Consider the following 14,298-nt stretch of genomic DNA (forward strand, 5'->3'; position numbering starts at 1 on the left):
GCTCTTCCCATACCCGTCTGACCCCACCCATTCTGCCCAGGCTCCTCCTATACCCCTTCTCTCTGACCCCACCCAATCTGACTAGGCTCCTCCTAAGCCCCTCCTCTGCTGTCTGGCCCCACCCAACCTTCCCAGGCTCCTCCTATACCCCTTCTCTCTGACCCCACGCAATCTGACTAGGCTCCTCCTAAGCCCCTCCTCTGCTGTCTGACCCCACCCATTCTGCCCAGGCTCCTCCCATACCCGTCTGACCCCACCCATTCTGCCCAGGCTCCTCCTATACCCCTCCTCTATGACCTTACCCATTCTGCCCAGGCTCCTCCTCCTCCTATTTGACCCCACCCAATCTGACTAGGCTCCTCCTAAGCCCCTCCTCTGCTGTCTGACCCCACCCATTCTGCCCAGGCTCCTCCTATTTGACCCCACCCAATCTGACTAGGTTCCTCCTAAGCCCCTCCTCTGCTGTCTGACCCCACCCATTCTGCCCAGGCTCTTCCTATACCCCCTCCTCTCTGACCCCACCCATTCTGCCCAGGCTCCTCCTATTTGACCCCACCCAATCTGACTAGGTTCCTCCTAAGCCCCTCCTCTGCTGTCTGGCCCCACCCAACCTTCCCAGGCTCCTCCTATACCCCTTCTCTCTGACCCCACCCAATCTGACTAGGCTCCTCCTAAGCCCCTCCTCTGCTGTCTGACCCCACCCATTCTGCCCAGGCTCCTCCTAAGCCCCTCCTCTCTGACCCCACCCATTCTGCCCAGGCTCCTCCTAAGCCCCTCCTCTGCTGTCTGACCCCACCCATTCTGCCCAGGCTCCTCCTATACCCCTCCTATTTGACCCCAATCTGACTAGGCTCCTCCTAAGCCCCTCCTCTGCTGTCTGACCCCACCCATTCTGAGTAAGCTCCTCCTAAACCCCTCCTCTGCTGTCTGACCCCACCCATTCTGCCCAGGCTCCTCCTATACCCCCTCCTCTCTGACTCCACCCATTCTGCCTAGGCTCCTCCTATTTGACCCCACCCAATCTGACTAGGCTCCTCCTAAGCCCCTACTCTCTGACTCCACCCATTCTGCCCAGGCTCCTCCCATACCAGTCTGACCCCACCCATTCTGCCCAGGCTCCTCCTATACCCCTCCTATTTGACCCCACCCACTCTGACTTGGCTCCTCCTAAACCCCTCCTCTGCTGTCTGACCCCACCCATTCTGCCCAGGCTCCTCCTATACCCCCCTCCTCTCTGACTCCACCCATTCTGCCCAGGCTCCTCCCATACCTGTCTGACCCCACCCATTCTGCCCAGGCTCCTCCTATACCCCTCCTCTATGACCTTACCCATTCTGCCCAGGCTCCTCCTCCTCCTATTTGACCCCACCCAATCTGACTAGGCTCCTCCTAAGCCCCTCCTCTGCTGTCTGACCCCACCCATTCTGCCCAGGCTCCTCCTATACCGCCTCCTCTCTGACTCCACCCATTCTGCCCAGGCTCCTCCTATTTGACCCCACCCAATCTGACTAGGCTCCTCCTAAGCCCCTCCTCTCTGACTCCACCCATTCTGCCCAGGCTCCTCCTAAGCCCCTCCTCTGCTGTCTGACCCCACCCATTCTGCCCAGGCTCCTCCTATACCCCCCTCCTCTCTGACTCCACCCATTCTGCCCAGGCTCCTCCCATACCTGTCTGACCCCACCCATTCTGCCCAGGCTCCTCCTATACCCCCTCCTCTCTGACTCCACCCATTCTGCCCAGGCTCCTCCTATACCCCTCCTCTATGACCTTACCCATTCTGCCCAGGCTCCTCCTCCTCCTATTTGACCCCACCCAATCTGACTAGGCTCCTCCTAAGCCCCTCCTCTGCTGTCTGACCCCACCCATTCTGCCCAGGCTCCTCCTATACCCCCTCCTCTCTGACTCCACCCATTCTGCCCAGGCTCCTCCTAAGCCCCTCCTCTCTGACCCCACTCATTCTGCCCAGGCTCCTCCTATACCCTTCCTCTCTGACCCCACCCAATCTGACTAGGCTCCTCCTATACCCCTCCGACCTCACCCCCTCTGCTCAGGCTCCTCCTATACCCCCTCCCCTATACCCTTCCTCTCTGACCCCACCCAATCTGACTAGGCTCCTCCTATACCCCCTCCTTTCTGATTCCACCCATTCTGCCCAGGCTCCTCCTATTTGACCCCACCCAATCTGACTTGGCTCCTCCTAAACCCCTCCTCTGCTGTCTGACCCCACCCATTCTGCCCAGGCTCCTCCTATACCCCCTCCTCTCTGACTCCACCCATTCTGCCCAGGCTCCTCCCATACCCGTCTGACCCCACCCATTCTGCCCAGGCTCCTCCTATACCCCCTCCTATTTGACCCCACCCACTCTGACTTGGCTCCTCCTAAACCCCTCTGCTGTCTGACCCCACCCATTCTGCCCAGGCTCCTCCTATACCCCCCTCCTCTCTGACTCCACCCATTCTGCCCAGGCTCCTCCCATACCCGTATGACCCCACCCATTCTGCCCAGGCTCCTCCTAAGCCCCTCCTCTGCTGTCTGGGCCCAACCATTCTGCCCAGGCTGCTCCTATACCCCTCCTCTCTGACCCCACCCAATCTGACTAGGCTCCTCCTAAGCCCCTCCTCTGCTGTCTGACCCCACCCATTCTGCCCAGGCTCCTCCTATACCCCCTCCTCTCTGACTCCACCCATTCTGCCCAGGCTCCTCCTAAGCCACTCCCTGCTGTCTGACCCCACCCATTCTGCCCAGGCTCCTCCTAAGCCCCTCCTCTGCTGTCTGACCCCACCCATTCTGCCCAGGTTCTTCCTATACCCCCTCCTCTCTGACTCCACCCATTCTGCCCAGGCTCCTCCCATACCCGTCTGACCCCACCCATTCTGCCCAGGCTCCTCCTATACCCCTCCTATTTGACCCCACCCAATCTGACTTGGCTCCTCCTAAACCCCTCCTCTGCTGTCTGACCCCACCCATTCTGCCCAGGCTCCTCCTATACCCCCTCCTCTCTGACTCCACCCATTCTGCCCAGGCTCCTCCCATACCCGTCTGACCCCACCCATTCTGCCCAGGCTCCTCCCATACCCGTCTGACCCCACCCATTCTGCCCAGGCTCCTCCTATACCCCTCCTATTTGACCCCACCCAATTTGACTTGGCTCCTCCTATACCCCCTCCTCTCTGACTCCACCCATTCTGCCCAGGCTCCTCCCATACCCGTCTGATCCCACCCATTCTGCCCAGGCTCCTCCTATACCCCTCCTATTTGACCCCACCCACTCTGACTTGGCTCCTCCTAAACCCCTCCTCTGCTGTCTGACCCCACCCATTCTGCCCAGGCTCCTCCTATACCCCTCTTATTTGACCCCAATCTTACTAGGCTCCTCCTAAGCCCCTTCCCTGCTGTCTGACCCCACCCATTCTGCCCAGGCTCCTCCTATACCCCCTCCTCTCTGACTCCTCCCATTCTGCCCAGGCTCCTCCTATTTGACCCCACCCAATCTGACTAGGCTCCTCCTAAGCCCCTCCTCTCTGACTCCACCCATTCTGCCCAGGCTCCTCCTAAGCCCCTTCCCTGCTGTCTGACTCCACCCATTCTGCCTAGGCTCCTCCCATACCCGTCTGACCCCACCCATTCTGCCCAGGCTCCTCCTATACCCCTTCTCTCTGACCCCACCCAATCTGACTAGGCTCCTCCTAAGCCCCTCCTCTGCTGTCTTGCCCCACCCAACCTTCCCAGGCTCCTCCTATACCCCTTCTCTCTGACCCCACCCAATCTGACTAGGCTCCTCCTAAGCCCCTCCTCTGCTGTCTGACCCCACCCATTCTGCCCAGGCTCCTCCCATACCCGTCCGACCCCACCCATTCTGCCCAGGCTCCTCCTATACCCCTCCTCTCTGAACCCACCCAATCTGACTAGGCTCCTCCTAAGCCCCTCCTCTGCTGTCTGGCCCCACCCAACCTTCCCAGGCTCCTCCTATACCCCTTCTCTCTGACCCCACCCAATCTGACTAGGCTCCTCCTAAGCCCCTCCTCTGCTGTCTGACCCCACCCATTCTGCCCAGGCTCCTCCCATACCCGTCTGACCCCACCCATTCTGCCCAGGCTCCTCCTAAGCCCCTCCTCTGCTGTCTGGGCCCAACCATTCTGCCCAGGCTGCTCCTATACCCCTCCTCTCTGACCCCACCCAATCTGACTAGGCTCCTCCTAAGCCCCTCCTCTGCTGTCTGGCCCCACCCATTCTGCCCAGGCTCCTCCTATACCCCCTCCTCTCTGACCCCACCCATTCTGCCCAGGCTCCTCCTAAGCCCCTCCTCTCTGACCCCACCCAATCTGACTAGGCTCCTCCTATACTCCCTCCTCTCTGACCCCACCCATTCTGCCCAGGCTCCTCCTAAGCCCCTCCTCTCTGACCCCACCCATTCTGCCCAGGCTCCTCCTAAGCCCCTCCTCTGCTGTCTGACCCCACCCATTCTGCCCAGGCTGCTCCTAAGCCCCTCCTCTCTGACCCCACCCATTCTGCCCAGGCTCCTCCTAAGCCCCTCCTCTGCTGTCTGGGCCCAACCATTCTGCCCAGGCTGCTCCTATACCCCTCCTCTCTGACCCCACCCAATCTGACTAGGCTCCTCCTAAGCCCCTCCTCTGCTGTCTGACCCCACCCATTCTGCCCAGGCTCCTCCTAAGCCCCTCCTCTCTGACCCCACCCATTCTGCCCAGGCTCCTCCTAAGCCCCTCCTCTGCTGTCTGACCCCACCCATTCTGCCCAGGCTGCTCCTAAGCCCCTCCTCTCTGACCTCACCCATTCTGCCCAGGCTCCTCCTAAGCCCCTCCTCTGCTGTCTGGGCCCAACCATTCTGCCCAGGCTGCTCCTATACCCCTCCTCTCTGACCCCACCCAATCTGACTAGGCTCCTCCTAAGCCCCTCCTCTGCTGTCTGACCCCACCCATTCTGCCCAGGCTCCTCCTATACCCCTCCTCTCTGACCCCACCCAATCTGACTAAGCTCCTCCTAAACCCCTCCTCTGCTGTCTGACCCCACCCATTCTGCCCAGGCTCCTCCTATACCCCCTCCTCTCTGACTCCACCCACTCTGCCCAGGCTCCTCCTATTTGACCCCACCCAATCTGACTAGGCTCCTCCTAAGCCCCTCCTCTCTGACTCCACCCATTCTGCCCAGGCTCCTCCCATACCAGTCTGACCCCACCCATTCTGTCCAGGCTCCTCCTATACCCCTCCTATTTGACCCCACCCACTCTGACTTGGCTCCTCCTAAACCCCTCCTCTGCTGTCTGACCCCACCCATTCTGCCCAGGCTCCTCCTATACCCCCCTCCTCTCTGACTCCACCCATTCTGCCCAGGCTCCTCCCATACCTGTCTGACCCCACCCATTCTACCCAGGCTCCTCCCATACCTGTCTGACCCCACCCATTCTGCCCAGGCTCCTCCTATACCCCTCCTCTATGACCTTACCCATTCTGCCCAGGCTCCTCCTCCTCCTATTTGACCCCACCCAATCTGACTAGGCTCCTCCTAAGCCCCTCCTCTGCTGTCTGACCCCACCCATTCTGCCCAGGCTCCTCCTATACCGCCTCCTCTCTGACTCCACCCATTCTGCCCAGGCTCCTCCTATTTGACCCCACCCAATCTGACTAGGCTCCTCCTAAGCCCCTCCTCTCTGACTCCACCCATTCTGCCCAGGCTCCTCCTAAGCCCCTCCTCTGCTGTCTGACCCAACCCATTCTGCCCAGGCTCCTCCTATACCCCCCTCTCTGACTCCACCCATTCTGCCCAGGCTCCTCCCATACCTGTCTGACCCCACCCATTCTGCCCAGGCTCCTCCTATACCCCCTCCTCTCTGACTCCACCCATTCTGCCCAGGCTCCTCCTATACCCCTCCTCTATGACCTTACCCATTCTGCCCAGGCTCCTCCTCCTCCTATTTGACCCCACCCAATCTGACTAGGCTCCTCCTAAGCCCCTCCTCTGCTGTCTGACCCCACCCATTCTGCCCAGGCTCCTCCTATACCCCCTCCTCTCTGACTCCACCCATTCTGCCCAGGCTCCTCCTAATCCCCTCCTCTCTGACCCCACTCATTCTGCCCAGGCTCCTCCTATACCCTTCCTCTCTGACCCCACCCAATCTGACTAGGCTCCTCCTAAACCCCTCCTCTGCTGTCTGACCCCACCCATTCTGCCCAGGCTCCTCCTATACCCCCTCCTCTCTGACTCCTCCCATTCTGCCCAGGCTCCTCCCATACCAGTCTGACCCCACCCATTCTGCCCAGGCTCCTCCTATACCCCCCTCCTCTCTGACTCCACCCATTCTGCCCAGGCTCCTCCCATACCCCTCTGACCCCACCCATTCTGCCCAGGCTCCTCCTATACCCCTCCTATTTGACCCCACCCAATCTGACTAGGCTGCTCCTAAGCCCCTCCTCTCTGACCCCACCCATTCTGCCCAGGCTCCTCCTAAGCCCCTCCTCTGCTGTCTGACCCCACCCATTCTGCCCAGGCTGCTCCTAAGCCCCTCCTCTCTGACCCCACCCATTCTGCCCAGGCTCCTCCTAAGCCCCTCCTCTGCTGTCTGGGCCCAACCATTCTGCCCAGGCTGCTCCTATACCCCTCCTCTCTGACCCCACCCAATCTGACTAGGCTCCTCCTAAGCCCCTCCTCTGCTGTCTGACCCCACCCATTCTGCCCAGGCTCCTCCTATACCCCTCCTCTCTGACCCCACCCAATCTGACTAAGCTCCTCCTAAACCCCTCCTCTGCTGTCTGACCCCACCCATTCCTGCATTTCACCAGAACTCCCGAGGCGACTCCGGGAGCAACGCTGCTTTTAAAATTACTTGGACACTTGTCTACTTGTTCTTAGCCCGCCTACCTGCTTCGTTGTTTGGCGCTACGGAGCCAGCGCTTCTGCTCTTCCTGGCTGCTCCTGTCCTGCTCACTGACCCAGACCGCCACCGCTGATCGCCCCCTCCCTGCTGACTCTTGGAGTGGGACGGGCGGCTCCACCATCTTGGGCGGGTCTGGGCTCGGCGCTGCAGTTCTTTGGCCCCTCCCCCCTCGTTAAGTACTTTAGGCGGTCAGCTGTTAGCGCGCCTATCCTGCACTTCACCAGAACTCCCGAGGCGACTCCGGGAGCAACGCTGCTTTTAAAATTACTTGGACACTTGTCTACTTGTTCTTAGCCCGCCTACCTGCTTCGTTGTTTGGCGCTACGGAGCCAGCGCTTCTGCTCTTCCTGGCTGCTCCTGTCCTGCTCGCTGACCCAGACCGCCACCGCTGATCGCCCCCTCCCTGCTGACTCTTGGAGTGGGACGGGCGGCTCCACCATCTTGGGCGGGTCTGGGCTCGGCGCTGCAGTTCTTTGGCCCCTCCCCCCTCGTCAAGTACTTTAGGCGGTCAGCTGTTAGCGCGCCTATCCTGCACTTCACCAGAACTCCCGAGGCGACTCCGGGAGCAACGCTGCTTTTAAAATTACTTGGACACTTGTCTACTTGTTCTTAGCCCGCCTACCTGCTTCGTTGTTTGGCGCTACGGAGCCAGCGCTTCTGCTCTTCCTGGCTGCTCCTGTCCTGCTCGCTGACCCAGACCGCCACCGCTGATCGCCCCCTCCCTGCTGACTCTTGGAGTGGGACGGGCGGCTCCACCATCTTGGGCGGGTCTGGGCTCGGCGCTGCAGTTCTTTGGCCCCTCCCCCCTTGCCACACCCCCGGACTCTTTCCCCCATGTGTCGCTACTTAATGGTTACCCAGTCCCGGCCGCGCAGCGGACGCGCGCAGCGGGCGCGACGAAGGCGCGCCGAAGTTGCGCCTAAGTTAAGCCCGTCTGCGCCCGTCCGCGACAGGCCGGGACCAGGGGCCACACCCCCTGCCCTTTTTGTAGCTTATACCTCCGCACAACTCCTAGCTTTCAATGCTGTTTCCCCACTTTCACCTTCACTCTTGCACACCCTTGACACACTTGGTATTCTCGTCTCTCCTCCCCCTCACTTGACTCCACTTCTTTCTAGCCCCACTAGCACTACCCCCCTAGCTGCTGACCCCCCCTCTGCCTCCTATTCCTCCTCCCTCTCTGCCTCTGCCGCTGCTTCTGCCATATTGCTTAACACCCGCTCAGCGGCCAAACATCAGACGGCTCTCTTTAATCTTCTTACCTCCGACTCCCCAGATTTCCTTTTTTTGACCGAAACCTGGTTCACCGCTGACTCCCTTCCCGACCTCTTAGCCATTCTTCCTGACACCTATTATGCCCTCCGGGCTGATCGTCCGGACGGCAAGGTGGGGGGAGGGGTGGCGATGATCATTCGGTCAACCCTCAAATTCCAACTTCTTAATTACCCCCCTATCTCTAATGTGGACTACCTAGTGGCCCGCTCTCTCAATCTACCTGCCCCCCTCACTGTTGTCCTTGTGTACCGTCCTCCTCAATCTATGCCCTCTTTTGTAGCCTCCATTCAGGACCTTATGGCCACCCTTGTGGTCAATATTTCTTCCGTCCTATTGCTCGGCGACTTTAATTATTGGCCGGGTGATCCCAGGGAAGACCTTCCCTCGAAAGATTTCTCAGGCACTCTCCAATGCCTAAACTTCACTTCTCATATCTCAGCTCCCACTCATGTCCAGGGTCACATCTTGGACCAAATCTGGTCCTCTCGCCCCATTGTTTCACCCCCTCTTGTCTCCCCATGCGTCTGGTCGGATCATTTTTCCATCTCCTTTGCCATCCACCTGGGAGTGGTTGACAAGTCCCCCCTCCCCAAGAACATCTCAGCCCGCAATTGGAATCGAACGGACCTTGACTCTCTCTCGCTCACTTTGGCTTCATCTGTCCCTACCCTTACCAATCTTTCTCTTGATTCTCAGGTCAATGCCATTGGCACATGGCTTTCCTCCTCCTGCGACCTTGTCGCTCCGCTTAAAAAGATCAAGGCGATGCGTCCTCATGACGCGCACAAATGGTTCTCTCCAGAACTTAAAACCCTTAAACTCGACCTAAGGCGGTCGGAACGCCACTGGAGACGGAACTATTGCCCCTTGTTGCGCGCCAAATACAAATCACTCCTTGCTGAATATAAAAAAGCGATCCTGGCGGCTAAAACCGCCTATTTCTCTGAGAGAGTAGCTCTCGCGAATAACAAATCCCGTGAAATCTTCTCTCTGGTCTACAATCTTGCCACCTCTGATCGCTCCACCCCCAGTCCGGTTCCCTCACAGTCCCTCTGTTCTTCACTCAACGATTTTTTTATTGATAAGATTGTTAAGATCAAAGCCAACATTCCCACACTGCCACCACCCCGCCCCACCTGTCTTTCCATCTATCCTCCCTCCTCTTTTTCCTCCTTCCCTCCTCTCTCCACTGAACTATTTCTAAATCTACTGATCAAAATCAAGTCCGGTTCCCCCATGGATTGCGCGCCAGCACGCATTCTTAAAACCCTCTTCACCACTTGCTCTGGACCTCCTCTTGCTCTCCTTAACTCCTCTCTGGCTCTTGGATCTGTCCCCTCCTCTTTCAAATCTGCCATAGTCCTTCCGATTTTAAAGAAAACTGGCTTAGATCCCTCTCTTCCCTCCAATTTCCGTCCCATCTCTCTCCTTCCCTACCTTGGCAAGATCCTCGAGGCTCATGTCACTTCTTGCCTCTCCTCTTACATTGAGGAGAACAGCCTCCTTGCATCCCACCAGGCAGGATTTCGCCCGGGCCACTCCACGGAGATGGTGGTCCTCGCAGTCTTGGACGAGCTTAAGGGGAAGGCTGATTCCAATCTCCCCCAAGCTCTGGTCCTTCTCGACTTGTCCGCTGCGTTTGACACGGTCGACCATGCCATCCTTCTCGACCGTGTCAGCGCAGCGGGCATTCGGGGCGTGGCCTTTTCCTGGCTGGCGTCCTTCCTTCAGGATAGGTCCCAGGCAGTTCATCTTTCCGGTTTTTCCGCTCCTCCCCGTCCTGTCACTTGTGGAGTTCCCCAAGGCTCTTCTCTTTCCCCTCTCCTCTTCAATCTCTATATTCACCCCCTCATCACTTCTCTTCTTGAGCTGGGGGTCTCTGTGTATAACTACGCAGATGACCTTCAGCTCGTTTTCGATCTTTCTTCCTCCCCTGACTCTCTTCCCAAGTTCTGTTCCACTTTAGTTTTCATTTCTGACTGGATGTGCGCTAACCAACTGAAGCTCAATCCAGATAAAACTGAACTTGTTCTCACCGGTGGCTCTTCCAACCCCTGGACTCCCGCACATTGGCCCCTCTCTTTTGGTCCCCCCCCTATTCCCTCTTCTTCTGTCCGCACTCTTGGCATCAAAGTCAGTCATGACTTATCCATGCACGGTCAGATCAGCTCTGTTGTGTCCTCCTGCTTTCTTTCCCTCCGTTTAATCCGGAAAATCTCCCGCTTCTTCTCCTCTGATGCTCTCAAATCCATAGTCATGGCCCTCGTCATCTCTCGCCTTGACTATGGGAATGGCCTGTACGTGGGCATACCTGCTTACGAATCTCGCCGCCTACAGGCCATTCAAAACCAAGCTGCTCGTCTCATCCTTTCCCTCCCCAAATCCTCTCATATCACCCCGGCTCTTAAATCACTTCACTGGCTCCCTGTCCGTCTCAGATCCTTTTTCAAACTGGCCTGTCTAGCTTTCTTGGCTCACTCTCGCTCCGCACCCCTGTTCATCAACACTCTTGTCTCTTCTCATGCCCCTGTCCGCACCCTCCGTTCTTCCTCTCTCTCTCTTCTTCACACCCCTCGTTTCCGCAAATCCAGAACCGGGGGAACCCGATTCTCAGTCCTTGCCCCCCAGTTCTGGAATAGCCTTCCTCTCTCTATTCGCTCCATTCCCATCTACTCCCACTTTCGCAAAGCCCTTAAAACCTTCCTCTTCCTTCAGGCATTCCCCTCTTAATCTTCCCTGGGTCCCCTCTGCCGAGTTCTTGATCATGTCCCCAGCGCCAGGAAGCCGCTCGGCCATCGCGCGCTTTATTAAATATTTTATTCATTCATTCATTCATTCATTCTGCCCAGGCTCCTCCTATACCCCCTCCTCTCTGACTCCACCCACTCTGCCCAGGCTCCTCCTATTTGACCCCACCCAATCTGACTAGGCTCCTCCTAAGCCCCTCCTCTCTGACTCCACCCATTCTGCCCAGGCTCCTCCCATACCAGTCTGACCCCACCCATTCTGTCCAGGCTCCTCCTATACCCCTCCTATTTGACCCCACCCACTCTGACTTGGCTCCTCCTAAACCCCTCCTCTGCTGTCTGACCCCACCCATTCTGCCCAGGCTCCTCCTATACCCCCCTCCTCTCTGACTCCACCCATTCTGCCCAGGCTCCTCCCATACCTGTCTGACCCCACCCATTCTACCCAGGCTCCTCCCATACCTGTCTGACCCCACCCATTCTGCCCAGGCTCCTCCTATACCCCTCCTCTATGACCTTACCCATTCTGCCCAGGCTCCTCCTCCTCCTATTTGACCCCACCCAATCTGACTAGGCTCCTCCTAAGCCCCTCCTCTGCTGTCTGACCCCACCCATTCTGCCCAGGCTCCTCCTATACCGCCTCCTCTCTGACCCCACCCATTCTGCCCAGGCTCCTCCTAAGCCCCTCCTCTGCTGTCTGACCCCACCCATTCTGCCCAGGCTGCTCCTAAGCCCCTCCTCTCTGACCCCACCCATTCTGCCCAGGCTCCTCCTAAGCCCCTCCTCTGCTGTCTGGGCCCAACCATTCTGCCCAGGCTGCTCCTATACCCCTCCTCTCTGACCCCACCCAATCTGACTAGGCTCCTCCTAAGCCCCTCCTCTGCTGTCTGACCCCACCCATTCTGCCCAGGCTCCTCCTATACCCCTCCTCTCTGACCCCACCCAATCTGACTAAGCTCCTCCTAAACCCCTCCTCTGCTGTCTGACCCCACCCATTCTGCCCAGGCTCCTCCTATACCCCCTCCTCTCTGACTCCACCCACTCTGCCCAGGCTCCTCCTATTTGACCCCACCCAATCTGACTAGGCTCCTCCTAAGCCCCTCCTCTCTGACTCCACCCATTCTGCCCAGGCTCCTCCCATACCAGTCTGACCCCACCCATTCTGTCCAGGCTCCTCCTATACCCCTCCTATTTGACCCCACCCACTCTGACTTGGCTCCTCCTAAACCCCTCCTCTGCTGTCTGACCCCACCCATTCTGCCCAGGCTCCTCCTATACCCCCCTCCTCTCTGACTCCACCCATTCTGCCCAGGCTCCTCCCATACCTGTCTGACCCCACCCATTCTACCCAGGCTCCTCCCATACCTGTCTGACCCCACCCATTCTGCCCAGGCTCCTCCTATACCCCTCCTCTATGACCTTACCCATTCTGCCCAGGCTCCTCCTCCTCCTATTTGACCCCACCCAATCTGACTAGGCTCCTCCTAAGCCCCTCCTCTCTGACTCCACCCATTCTGCCCAGGCTCCTCCTAAGCCCCTCCTCTGCTGTCTGACCCAACCCATTCTGCCCAGGCTCCTCCTATACCCCCCTCTCTGACTCCACCCATTCTGCCCAGGCTCCTCCCATACCTGTCTGACCCCACCCATTCTGCCCAGGCTCCTCCTATACCCCCTCCTCTCTGACTCCACCCATTCTGCCCAGGCTCCTCCTATACCCCTCCTCTATGACCTTACCCATTCTGCCCAGGCTCCTCCTCCTCCTATTTGACCCCACCCAATCTGACTAGGCTCCTCCTAAGCCCCTCCTCTGCTGTCTGACCCCACCCATTCTGCCCAGGCTCCTCCTATACCCCCTCCTCTCTGACTCCACCCATTCTGCCCAGGCTCCTCCTAAGCCCCTCCTCTCTGACCCCACTCATTCTGCCCAGGCTCCTCCTATACCCTTCCTCTCTGACCCCACCCAATCTGACTAGGCTCCTCCTATACCCCTCCGACCTCACCCCCTCTGCTCAGGCTCCTCCTATACCCCCTCCCCTATACCCTTCCTGTCTGACCCCACCCATTCTGACTAGGCTCCTCCTAAACCCCTCCTCTCTGACTACTCCCATTCTGCCCAGGCTCCTCCCATACCAGTCTGACCCCACCCATTCTGCCCAGGCTCCTCCTATACCCCCTCCTCTCTGACTCCACCCATTCCGCCCAGGCTCCTCCCATACCCCTCTGACCCCACCCATTCTGCCCAGGCTCCTCCTATACCCCTCCTATTTGACCCCACCCAATCTGACTAGGCTCCTCCTAAGCCCCTCCTCTGCTGTCTGACCCCACCCATTCTGCCCAGGCTCCTCCTATACCCCCTCCTCTCTGACTCCACCCATTCTGCCCAGGCTCCTCCTAAGCCACTCCCCTGCTGTCTGACCCCACCCATTCTGCCCAGGCTCCTCCTATACCCCTCCTATTTGACCCCACCCAATCTGACTTGGCTCCTCCTAAACCCCTCCTCTGCTGTCTGACCCCACCCATTCTGCCCAGGCTCCTCCTATACCCCCTCCTCTCTGACTCCACCCATTCTGCCCAGGCTCCTCCCATACCCGTCTGACCCCACCCATTCTGCCCAGGCTCCTCCCATACCCGTCTGACCCCACCCATTCTGCCCAGGCTCCTCCTATACCCCTCCTATTTGACCCCACCCAATCTGACTTGGCTCCTCCTATACCCCCTCCTCTCTGACTCCACCCATTCTGCCCAGGCTCCTCCCATACCCGTCTGACCCCACCCATTCTGCCCAGGCTCCTCCTATACCCCTCCTATTTGACCCCACCCACTCTGACTTGGCTCCTCCTAAACCCCTCCTCTGCTGTCTGACCCCACCCATTCTGCCCAGGCTCCTCCTATACCCCTCTTATTTGACCACAATCTTACTAGGCTGCTCCTAAGCCCCTTCCCTGCTGTCTGACCCCACCCATTCTGCCCAGGCTCCTCCTATACCCCCTCCTCTCTGACTCCTCCCATTCTGTCCAGGCTCCTCCTATTTGACCCCACCCAATCTGACTAGGCTCCTCCTAAGCCCCTCCTCTCTGACTCCACCCATTCTGCCCAGGCTCCTCCTAAGCCCCTCCTCTGCTGTCTGACCCCACCCATTCTGCCCAGGCTCCTCCCATACCAGTCTGACCCCACCCATTCTGCCCAGGCTCCTCCTATACCCCCCTCCTCTCTGACTCCACCCATTCTGCCCAGGCTCCTCCCATACCCGTCTGACCCCACCCATTCTGCCCAGGCTCCTCCTATACCCCTTCTCTCTGACCCCACCCAATCTGACTAGGCTCCTCCTAAGCCCCTCCTCTGCTGTCTGACCCCACCCATTCTGCCCAGGCTCCTCCTATACCCCT

This window comes from Lissotriton vulgaris, chromosome 1_1, assembly GCF_964263255.1.
Source record: "Lissotriton vulgaris chromosome 1_1, aLisVul1.2, whole genome shotgun sequence".
NCBI classification, from domain to species: domain Eukaryota; kingdom Metazoa; phylum Chordata; class Amphibia; order Caudata; family Salamandridae; genus Lissotriton; species Lissotriton vulgaris.